This window comes from Kogia breviceps, chromosome 5 (assembly GCF_026419965.1).
Source record: "Kogia breviceps isolate mKogBre1 chromosome 5, mKogBre1 haplotype 1, whole genome shotgun sequence".
Lineage (NCBI taxonomy): Eukaryota > Metazoa > Chordata > Mammalia > Artiodactyla > Physeteridae > Kogia > Kogia breviceps.
Window position 1 is genome coordinate 100124126 of NC_081314.1, and position 10872 is coordinate 100134997.

The window sequence follows — 10872 nt, forward strand, 5'->3', positions numbered from 1 at the left end:
TCTCAACCACTGCGCCACCAGGGAAGCCCCGACAGTTTCTTAGACATGACACCAAAAGCTTAAGCAACAAAAGAAAAAAAATAGGTAAATTGGGCTTCATCAAAATTAAAAATCATTCATGCTTCAAAAGACAGCATCAGAAAAGTGAAAAAACAATCCAGGTAATCAGGATTTTCAGTTCCACATGTTAAGAACTTCTGTTGTCATTCCATCCTACCAATAAGTAAAATGCTGAACAGACTAAAAAATTGACAACTCTCCTTGGATCTGTAAGAGAAAGTAGAACACAAGGAAAACTGATGCCCCAAATATTGGAGAGACAGACAGATGAGTAAAAAGAGTCTCAGCTTACCGGAGGAGGAGAGACACAGAAGCAGAAACATCAGGGAACCAGCAACGTGGGAGTAAGGAACCATAAAATGATTCACTTTGTTATAAAGCAGAAACTAACACACTATTGTAAAGCAATTATACTGCAATAAAGATGTTTACCAAAAAAATGTAATTGTTGAATTGCTGGAGGCTCAGTGTGAACAAGTCTGAGAGTTAAAATTAACCAGGGGAACCTATTCATAGATGGCCCCCATGATATTATAAAATTTACCACCAGGAAACTGATCAAGTTTCCATAGTACATATCAGAAAAAAAACCCCCTCCTGCTTCAGGCAGGGAAAGGGAAAAAGGAGCCATTTTAAATACGCCAGAGCACTCTGTTCTTCTTAACAGTTCTTCCCTCAGGGAAAACTAGTTAACCAGTGCCTAACTTGTTGGGTTATCATTAGAGCTTCACTCTACTGAGGAAGGGAAACACCCAACTCAAACCTACTCTACCAACCTATCCCACCCAAGGGGGGAAGGAAAAAAAAATACTGAAAAACTCTTTTGAAGTTCACAGTCCAGAGGCATAGGTTCACTAAAAGACTGAAACCTAATATTAGGTCTGTAGGTTGGTTTCCCTCCCTTTACATCTCACCACCACATTTTTTTTTTTTTTTTTTTTTTGTGCTGAGCGGGCCTCTCACTGTTGTGGCCTCTCCCGTTGCGGAGCACAGGCTCCGGACGCGCAGGCTCAGCGGCCACGGCTCCGCAGCATGACACCACCACATTTTTAAAGGCCTATTTACAGAAGTTCTTTTTACCCAGTACACCACGTCTGGCTATCAAGACAAAAGTTAAAAGGCACACCAAAATGCAAAAACCTCAATTTTAATAGAGAGAGCAAGTATCAGAACCGTACATAGCAGGAATGTTGGAATTATAAGACCAGAAATTTAAAACAACTATGATTAATATGCTAAGTGTTCTGATGGATAAATTAGACAGCATGCAAGAACAGATGGGCAATAAAAGTTGAGAAATGGAAATCCTAAGAAAGAACCAGAAAGAAATGCTAAACATTAAAAAAATACTGAAACAGAAATGAAGATGCTTGATGGGCTTTTTTAGTAGACTGGGTTTAGCTGAGGAAAGAATCTTTGAGCTAGAGATATATCAATAGAATCACTGGAAAGCAAAGAAAACAAAGATTAAAATAAAAAAGAAAGAAAAACAGGACAACATATCCAAGGATTGTGAGACAACTGCAAAAGGTGTAACATATGTACAATGATAAGACCAGAAAGGGAAGAAAGAGGGAAATAAATGGAAGAAATATTTGAAATAATAATGACTGAGAATTTACCCTAAATTAATGTCAGACCCCAAATCACAGACTCAAGAAACACAGAATACCAAGCAGGATAAATGCAAATAAATAAATAATCTACACCAACACATATTATTTCAAACTACAGAAAATCAAAGATATAGTCCTGAGAGAAGCCAGAGGAATAAAACACCTTACATATAAAGGAACAAGATAAGAATTACATCCGATGTCTCCTCAGAAACCATGCAAGCAGGAAGAAAGTAGAGTGAAATATTTAAACTGTTCAGAGAAAAAAACTCCACCAAACTGTAATTGTGTACACTACAAAATTTTGCATCAAAAGTAAAGGAGAAATATTTTCTCACAAATAAACACTGAGGGAATTTGTTGCCAGCAGACCTGACTTACAAGTAACATAAAAAGAAGTTCTTTCAGAACAATGTAGAAGAAATGGATATACCCCTAGACATATACAATTTACCAAGACTGAATCATGAAGAAATAAAAAATCTGAATAGGCAAATAATGAATAAGGATCACTAATCAAAAACCCCCCTACAGAATACTACTGAACTCAGTTCGATAGGACTCTAAAAGAATCATACACCATAATCAAGTGGGATTAATCACTGGAATTTACAAATGTTCAAAATGCATAATCAATGTGATACATCACATTAAAAGAATGAAAGATAAAATCATATTATTATCTCAATGGATGCAGAAAAAGCATTTAACAATATTCCTTCATGAAAAAATTCTCAATAAATTGAGTACAGAAGGACTGTACCTCAATATAATACAGGCCATTTATAACAAGCCCACTGTCAACATCATACTCAATGGTCAAAAGCTGAAAGCTGTTCTCCTAAGATCAGGAACAAGGGTGTGGCCACTCTCACTAATCCTATTTAACAGTACTGGCAGCCCTATAGCCAGAACAACAAGTCAAAATAAATAATAAGTAAGTAAATAAAAAATAAACAGATAGATATATTAGTAAATAAATGGCATCAAAATTGGAATGGAAGAAGTAAAACTGTCTCTTTTTGCAGATTATAAGATTTTATATATAAAATATCCTAAAGATTCCACCAAAAACTTAAAACTATTAAACACATTGAGTAAAATTACAGAAATAAAAATCAACATACAAAAAATCTGTTGCACTGGGGGAAGAGATCAAGATGACAGAATAGAAAGACATGGAGGTCACTTCCCTCAGCAAACACATCAAAAATACATCTACATGTGAAAACAATTCTCACAGAAAACTAACTGAAAGCTGGCAAAAGTTATACAACCAAAGAAAGATCCCCACCTAAGGAATCGGGGTGGGACCTGCACACCTGGGAGGGAGCTGTGAAAGAGGAAAGATTCCCTCACCTTGGGAACCCCTTTTGCTGACCAGGAGGTCCACCAAGGCAGATAGGGAGCTGGAGTGACCTGGATTTTGCTAGAGAGAAACGTACAGGTGCTGGCTTGCTAACAATCAGGGCAGAGACTGTTACTGACAGCTCCCATACCACCACATTTCCCAGCCCATAACGTGTGCCTGCTAGGTCCTGCAGTGGCCAGGTGCTGAAACTTGGGTTTCAGCACACAGACCCCGGGAGAGGACACAGTTTAGCTGCTCAGCGACAGCCCAAAGGACCTGGAGTGTGGTCTGGGCCACCACTGTTAAAGTGTGCAAGATGGGGCACAGGTCCACCATAGAAGACCCATCACCAGTGCACACAGGGTGGGGTGTGGGTCTGCCATAAGACCCCCAGCTGTCAGCATGCTCATGGCAGTGTGCAGCTCCATCAGGGACAGGCTTTGTGACCATGCACAGGCTGGAGGCAGGGCTGACATCAGAGCCAATTATCAGCTCTTCCTCAGCAGGGACAGGTCCAGCGGCTGGTCTAGCAGCAGCAGACTGTTGGCACACACAGCAGGTGGTGAGCAGCATTACAGACTTGCATTCCTGGTGGACAGCCCTGGGGAAGAATACAAAGCAGCTCCTTTCCCAGTGTGAGTGCTCCAGTCCTGCTACCTCACAACTGGGGAGCAGAACCTACCCTGCAACAAAGCTGTGACAGCCAAAGAGCAAAGATGAGGACCTGCCCAACATCCAGTGCAGGCTATGGTCACGATACCACCAAACACACTCCAAATCAAGGGGACAATCAGTGGCCAGCACACTCTGAGGAAAGACATGGCAAGCATCTGTACCAAAAATATCCCGCACACCAAAAATAATGGACTCACACAGTCAACACAGGGATGCTCTCACATAAAAACAGCCCTACAAGACTATAGTAGATAACTTTCTCCTAAATTCATAGACAGAGAAATGTAAGAAAAATGAAAAAGAAGAGGAAATACTCTCAATTTAAAGAACAAGAGAGATGCCCAAAAAGAATAATGAAAGAGACCTCTCCAGTCTACCAGAGTCAGAGTTCAAAAAGGAGGTAATAAAAATGCTAAAGGAATTAAGAAAGATTATCAATAGAAATGCAGAAATGCTGATCACTATAAGAGGAAACTAGAAACTATAAAGAGGAACCAATCAAAATTAGACAGCTCAATTGCTGAGATAAAAACCAACCAGCTAAAGGAAATGAATAGCAGACTAAATAATGCAGAACAGCAAGTAAGTGATCTGGAAGATAGAATAATGGAAGTCACCCAATCAGAACATCAGACAGAAAGACAAAAAAAAAAAAAAATGAGATCTATGGGATAATATAAAGCATGCCAACCTATGCATAATAGGGGTTTCAGAAGGAGAAGAAAGAGAAAGGGAATTGAAAATGTATTTTTAGAAATTATGGTTGAAAACTTCCCAAACCTAAAGAAGGACAGATACCCAGTTATAGAAAGCACAGAGGGTCCCAAACAAGATGAACCCAAACACACACCAAGACATATCATAATTAAAATGGCAAAAGTTAAATAGAGCATTCTAAAGACAGCAAGAGAAAAAAAACAAAGAGTCAGTTATGAGGGAACCCTCATAAGGCAATCAGCTGATTTCTCTACAAAAGCTTAGCAGGTCAGAAGGGAGTGGCATGATATATTCAAAGTCCTGAAAGGGAAAAACCTACAAACCTAGGATATCAACCCAGCAAGGTAATTATTTAGAATAGAAGGAGAAACTAAGAATTTCTCAGAAAAGCAAAAACTAAAAGAATACAGCAATACTAAACCTAACCTGAAAGAAATATTGAAAGTTATTCTCTAAATAGAAAAAAAAGAATCAATAGGAAAGGGAGAAAACACAATAGGAAAGGTAAATATATAAAAGGATTGAGGATCACTTGAGCCAGTACAGGATTAAAAAACAACCAAAAACATTTATAAAAGCAATTATAACTACAATGAATAGCAAAAGGATAAAAATAAAGATGTAAAATAGGACATCAAAAATCACAAAATGTAGGGGAGGAGAGTAAAAAAAAGTAGATCTTTTAGAAAATGTTTGAACTTATATGACTATTGGTCTAAAGCAAGTAGGTATAGTTATGGGTTAACATACTTGAAAACCAGAGTAACTACAAATAAAAAACATATAGTAAGAATCACAAAAACCAAAAAGAAGAACTGAAGCATACTATTAAAAAAACCATCAACCTACAAAAGGAAAAACATAAAAGAAGGAACAAAGAAGAAATACAAAATCAACTGGAAAACAAGGTTTAAAATGGCAATAAATAGTTATCAATAATTACTTTAGGGCTTCCCTGGTGGCGCAGTGGTTGAGAGTCCACCTGCTGATACAGGGGACACGGGTTCATGCCCCGGTCCAGGAAGATCCCACATGCCGTGGAGCGGCTGGGCCCGTGAGCCGTGGCCACTGGGCCTGCGCGTCCGGAGCCTGTGCTCCACAATGGGAGAGGTTGCAGCAGTGAGAGGCCCGCGTACCGCAAAAAAAAAAAAAAAAAAAAAAAAAAAATTACTTTAAATGTCAGTGGACTAAATGCTCTGATCAAAAGACATGGAATGGAAGATTAGATTTAAAAAAAACAAGAACCTACAATATTCTGCCTACAAGAGACTTACTTTTGGGCGAGATACATAGATTAAAAGTGAGGGGGTTGGAAAAAGATGTGTCATGCAAATGAAAATGACAAGAAAATGGGGGTAGCAATACTCATATCAGACAAAATAGACTTTAAGACCAAGACCATAAAGACAGAGAAGGACACTATATAATGATAAAAGGAATTTATTTACAAAACAGAAAGACTCACAGACATAAAAGACAAATGTATGGTTACCAAAGGAGAAAGCAGGGTGCAGGAGATGGATAAATTAAGAGTATGGGATTATCAGATACACACTATTATATATAAAATAGAAAAACAACCAGGATTTACTGTATAGCACATGGAACAATATTCAATATAATAACCTGTAATGGAAAGACTCTGAAAAAAAAAAAAAGAAAAAGAATCTGAATCACTTTGCTCTATACCTGAAACTAGTACAATATTGTAAATCAACTACACTTCAATTTAAGAAAATCAGTCTCATTTTTATATATTAACAACAAACTATCTATAAAAGAACTAAATAATCTCATTAACAATAAAATAAAAAACAAAATACTTGGGAATAAATTTAACCAAGGAGGTGAAATGTCTGTACCTTGAAAACTATAAAACATTCATTAAAGAAATTGAATAAGACAAATAAATGGAAAGATATCCCACGTTTATAGATCATAGAATTAATCTTTTTAAAACCTCATGGACCTACTACCCAAACTCATCTATAGATTTAATAAAATCCCTATCAAATTTTCAATGGCATTTTAAACAGAACTGAAAAAACAATCCTAAAATTATTTTGGAACCACAAAAGACCTTAAATAGCCAAAGCAATCTTCAGAAAGAACAAAGCTGCAGGCGTCACACTTCCTGATTTCAAATTACACTTTAAAGCTATGATACTGTCACAAAAACAGACACATTGACCAATGAAACAGAACTGATAGCTCAGAAATAAGATCACGCATATATGGTCAACTATTACTTGACAAGGAAACCAAGCATATTCAAAAGGAAAATGTCTCTTCAACAAATGGTAGTGGAAAAACTGAATATTAACATGTAAAAGAATAAAACTGGACTCCTATCTCACAAAAATTAACTCAAAATAGATTAAAGACATACATAAAACCTGAAACTGTAAGACCTCCAGAAAGAAAGAAATCCTGTAATTTTTGACAACATGAATGAAACTTGAGGGTATTATATTATGTGAAATAAATCATACAGAGAAAGACAAATGTTGCATAATCTCACTCTTATGTGGAATATAAATAACAACAACAACAAAAACCCACAAAGAAACAGAGAGGATTGTTGGTTGCCAGGGATGGAGGGAAGTGTGCAAGGTTGGAGAAATAGGTGAAAGTTGTCAAAGGGTACATCTTCCAATTATAAGATGAATAACTTCTGAGGATCTAATGTAAAGCATGATGAGTAGTTTTAACAATATTGTACTGTATACTTAAAAGTTGCAAAGAGAGTAAATCTTAAAATTTCTCGCCACCAAAAAAAAAAAGTAGTTCTATGAAGTGATGGATGTGATGGATATGTTAACTAACTTTTGTGGTAATCATGTCTATGTAATAATTTTCTAATCATATCTATGTATATCAAATCATCACATTGTACATCTTAATCTTATGCAGTGTTATATATAAATTATATCTCAGTAAATCTGGGAAAGAAAAGATCTTTAAAGAGAAGAAAAATAATATAGGTCAGAAATTCAGATCTATGTAAAGTAAGGAAGAGTATTGAAAAAGTAGTCAGTGAAGGTAAAGTAAAATCTGCTATTTTTCTTATTCTTGATTTAACAACCAACAGTTTGTTCAAAATAATACCAACAATGTATAGATTATGTATGCTTATGTATATATCTTATGTATTTATACATGTTTGTGCATGCTTATATATAAGTGAAATGAATGACAGCAATTTAAAAAGCACAAAAGGGACGAATTAGAGTTATTTTGTTATTAGAAGCTATACTACCTATGAAGTGATGCAGTGTTATTTGGAAGTGGATCTGGATTACCTGTGTATGTATATTGCGAATTCCAGGGTAACTGCTTAAAAAAAACAGAAAAAAAACAGAAGTATAACAAACAAAAGCTAAGACAGAAAATGGAATCATATAAAATTCTTAACTAAAACCACAAAAGGCAGAAAAAGCATGGAAAACAAAAATAGAAAAAAAGAACAAAGACAACAAATAGAAAACAATAAGGAATACAGTAAATGTTAATCAAACTATGTCAATAATAACTTTGTAGTCAATAGGCTAAATGTGCCAATTACACAGACTGTCAGAGTGGAGCGAAAAAACAAGACTCAATTATATGTTGCCTACAAGAAACTAACTTTAAATATAGACACAGAGATTAAAAGTAGGTGAATGGAGGAAAACATACCATCTAACACTAATCAAAAGCAAGCAGGAGTAGCTATACTAATTTCAGTCTATTTGCATAACATGATGATAAAGGAGTCAATTCTCCAAGAAGACATAACAATTCTTAACATGTATGTGCCAGGCAACAGAGCATCAAACTCTGTAAGGCAAACACTAATAGAACTGAAAGGAGAAATACATGAATTCATTATCATAGTTGGAAACTTAAACACCTTTTTACAGAAATGAACAGATGCAGCAGGCAAAAAATCAGTAAGGACATAGGTGAACTCAACAACATCATCAATCAACTGAACATTATGGACATCTACAGACTACTTTTTCCAACAACAACAGAATACATATTCTTCTCAAGTTCACATAGAACATTTACCAAGACAGACTACATTCTGGGCCCATAAAGCATACCTTAACAAACTTAAAGAATAAAAATCTTACAATGTCTGCTCTCAGACCACAATGAAATTAAACTAGAAATCAGTAACAGAAAGATAAGTGAAATATCCCCAAATATGTGAAGATTAAACAATACACTTCTAAATAACATATGGATCAAAGAAGAAATCTCAAGTGAAACTAAAAACTATTTTGAACAAAATGAAAATGAAAACACAACTTGTCAAAGTTTGTGGGATGCAGTGAAAGCAGTACTTAGAGCAAAATTTATAGCATTTGATGCATATATTAGAAAGGAAGAAAGATCTAAATTTTCACCTTAGAAAACTGGAAAAATAGCAAATCAAATCCATATAAGCAGAAGAAAAAAAAAAAGACACAAACAGATCTCAGAAGAACTGGGTTTTGAGACTCTCTTGTGCTTGGTGACATGGCTATCCCCACCTGCTATGTCCTAATGTAGTCCCTGGAGCCCGCTGGAGAATCCCTGCTGCCTGAATAGGAGGCAGAGATACCTTGATGTTGCAGTTATTGCCATGTTCAAGAATAAAGATAAAGAAGGTAAAAACTGATGCAGAGGTAAGAATGAGAACGAATCTGAAAAAAGAGAGCTGGTGTTCAAAGAGTATGAACAAGAATATATGCTCAAATAATAAAAATGTTGAGAAATGGATGATTAGAAGTGATGTATTTTGATGGCATAAAGAGGTTATGTCACTTCAGAGGGAAATTGAGCAAAAAATTTGCTTAAATACCTCAGACATCATATTGGTTGGTCTACAAGATGACCAAGATAACAAAGCTGATATAATTTTTAAATACAATGCAAATGAAGCTAGAAGGCACATGATGAGCATCCCAAGCATGCTAAATTCTATAAAACCAATTCATTTGGTTTTGGAGATATATACATAATCCATTTGATGACATTTGAGATGATAAAGAAAATATTGGTAATATTGAAACTGAACTAACATTTTATGTTCCATTTTTCTGAGGATTATTTTACAATTTGGATTTTTGGCTATGATCCTGTTAAAGAAGATTAAAATTTTATTAGCACGAGAGAAACTTGTTAAAGCAGTTTCCAAGCCATTTGCATCTCTTTAAAAACTGGTAATGCTGAATATCTTAAGTAAAATGTTAAACCCACGTTGTTCTTTTGCTGCAGTTGAGCTTATAAGTAAAAGACCCCATTTTCTATTTGAGAGGAGAGAAAAAATGCCTTTTTGACTTTGACTACTTCCAGTAAGTAAATGGATGTTTTGAATAAGCCATTTGCCTTACACTCATTATGGAGTATGATTAAGCCATAGTTTTGATTATTGTTGACTGTATGGTGTCTTTCTTTCTATATACTCTAGTTATCTAGATATTCCTTTGAGATTTTGACACAATTTAAGAGAGGAAGAAATCTGCATTTGAAGTAAAAAATGATAATTCTGTTTTACATATTTAAGTGGCATGTGGCTATTTTATGCTAATTTCAATACCATGTGTATTCTTTTCATGATCTTATTTTGCCAGTATAAACATACCAACAAGAAAAGCATTCTCAAAACTCAGTTTTTGGAACCCAGATTTTAATAACAATTTTGAATTTGTAAAGTTAGCACTTGTAAAAATTCAACAATAGGTGGCACCCTGTAATCTTAATAGTGGATAAATTGATATATTTGGGCACTTTTTTTTTTTTTTACTTACTGTGCATAGGAATTTCCCAAATGAGAAAAGTATTATATTTTGATCCTATGCATGTATGTAGAATTTTTTTAATGAAAATGTTTTTGTCTTATTATAAAGAGAAAAGCTTTACTTTTTAAAAAATTAATTAATTAATTTTATTTTTGGCTGCATTGGGTGTTTGTTGCTGCACACAGGCTCTCTCTAGTTGTGGTGAGCAGGGACTACTCTTTGTTGTGGTGCACAGGCTTCTCATTGCGGTGGCTTCTCTTGTAGTGGAGCATGGGCTCTAGGCACGTAAGCTTCAGTAGTTGCAACATGCAGGCTTGGTAGTTGTGGCTCATGGGCTCTAGAGCACAGGCTCAGCAGTTTTGGCGCATGGGCTTAGTTGCTCTGTGCCATGTGGGATCTTCTGGACCAGGACTCGAACCCGTGTGCCCTGCATTGGCAGGTGGACTCTTAACCACTGCGCCACCAGGGAAGCCCTATGTAGAATTTTTTATAGCACAAAAATATTATGGTAAAAGTTTTATTTTATTTTCAGAAGTCATAAACATGTAAGCTACAAATTAAATGTTTGAATAGCATGTTTGATAATTTTTAGAAAAAGACAATTTGTACAAGTTATTATAAAATTTTCATGTACATATAATTTAAGCGTTTATAAAGCACCCAATTTATCTGTAAGCTGGGG

At 35.4% G+C, this 10872-nt stretch overlaps 1 pseudogene; it reads left to right on the forward strand.

The window, feature by feature from the left end:
• The first annotated feature begins 9031 nt into the window (after positions 1 to 9031).
• Positions 9032 to 9492, forward strand: LOC131756873 (eukaryotic translation initiation factor 1A, X-chromosomal-like; annotated as a pseudogene).
• The last annotated feature ends 1380 nt before the right edge of the window (positions 9493 to 10872 follow it).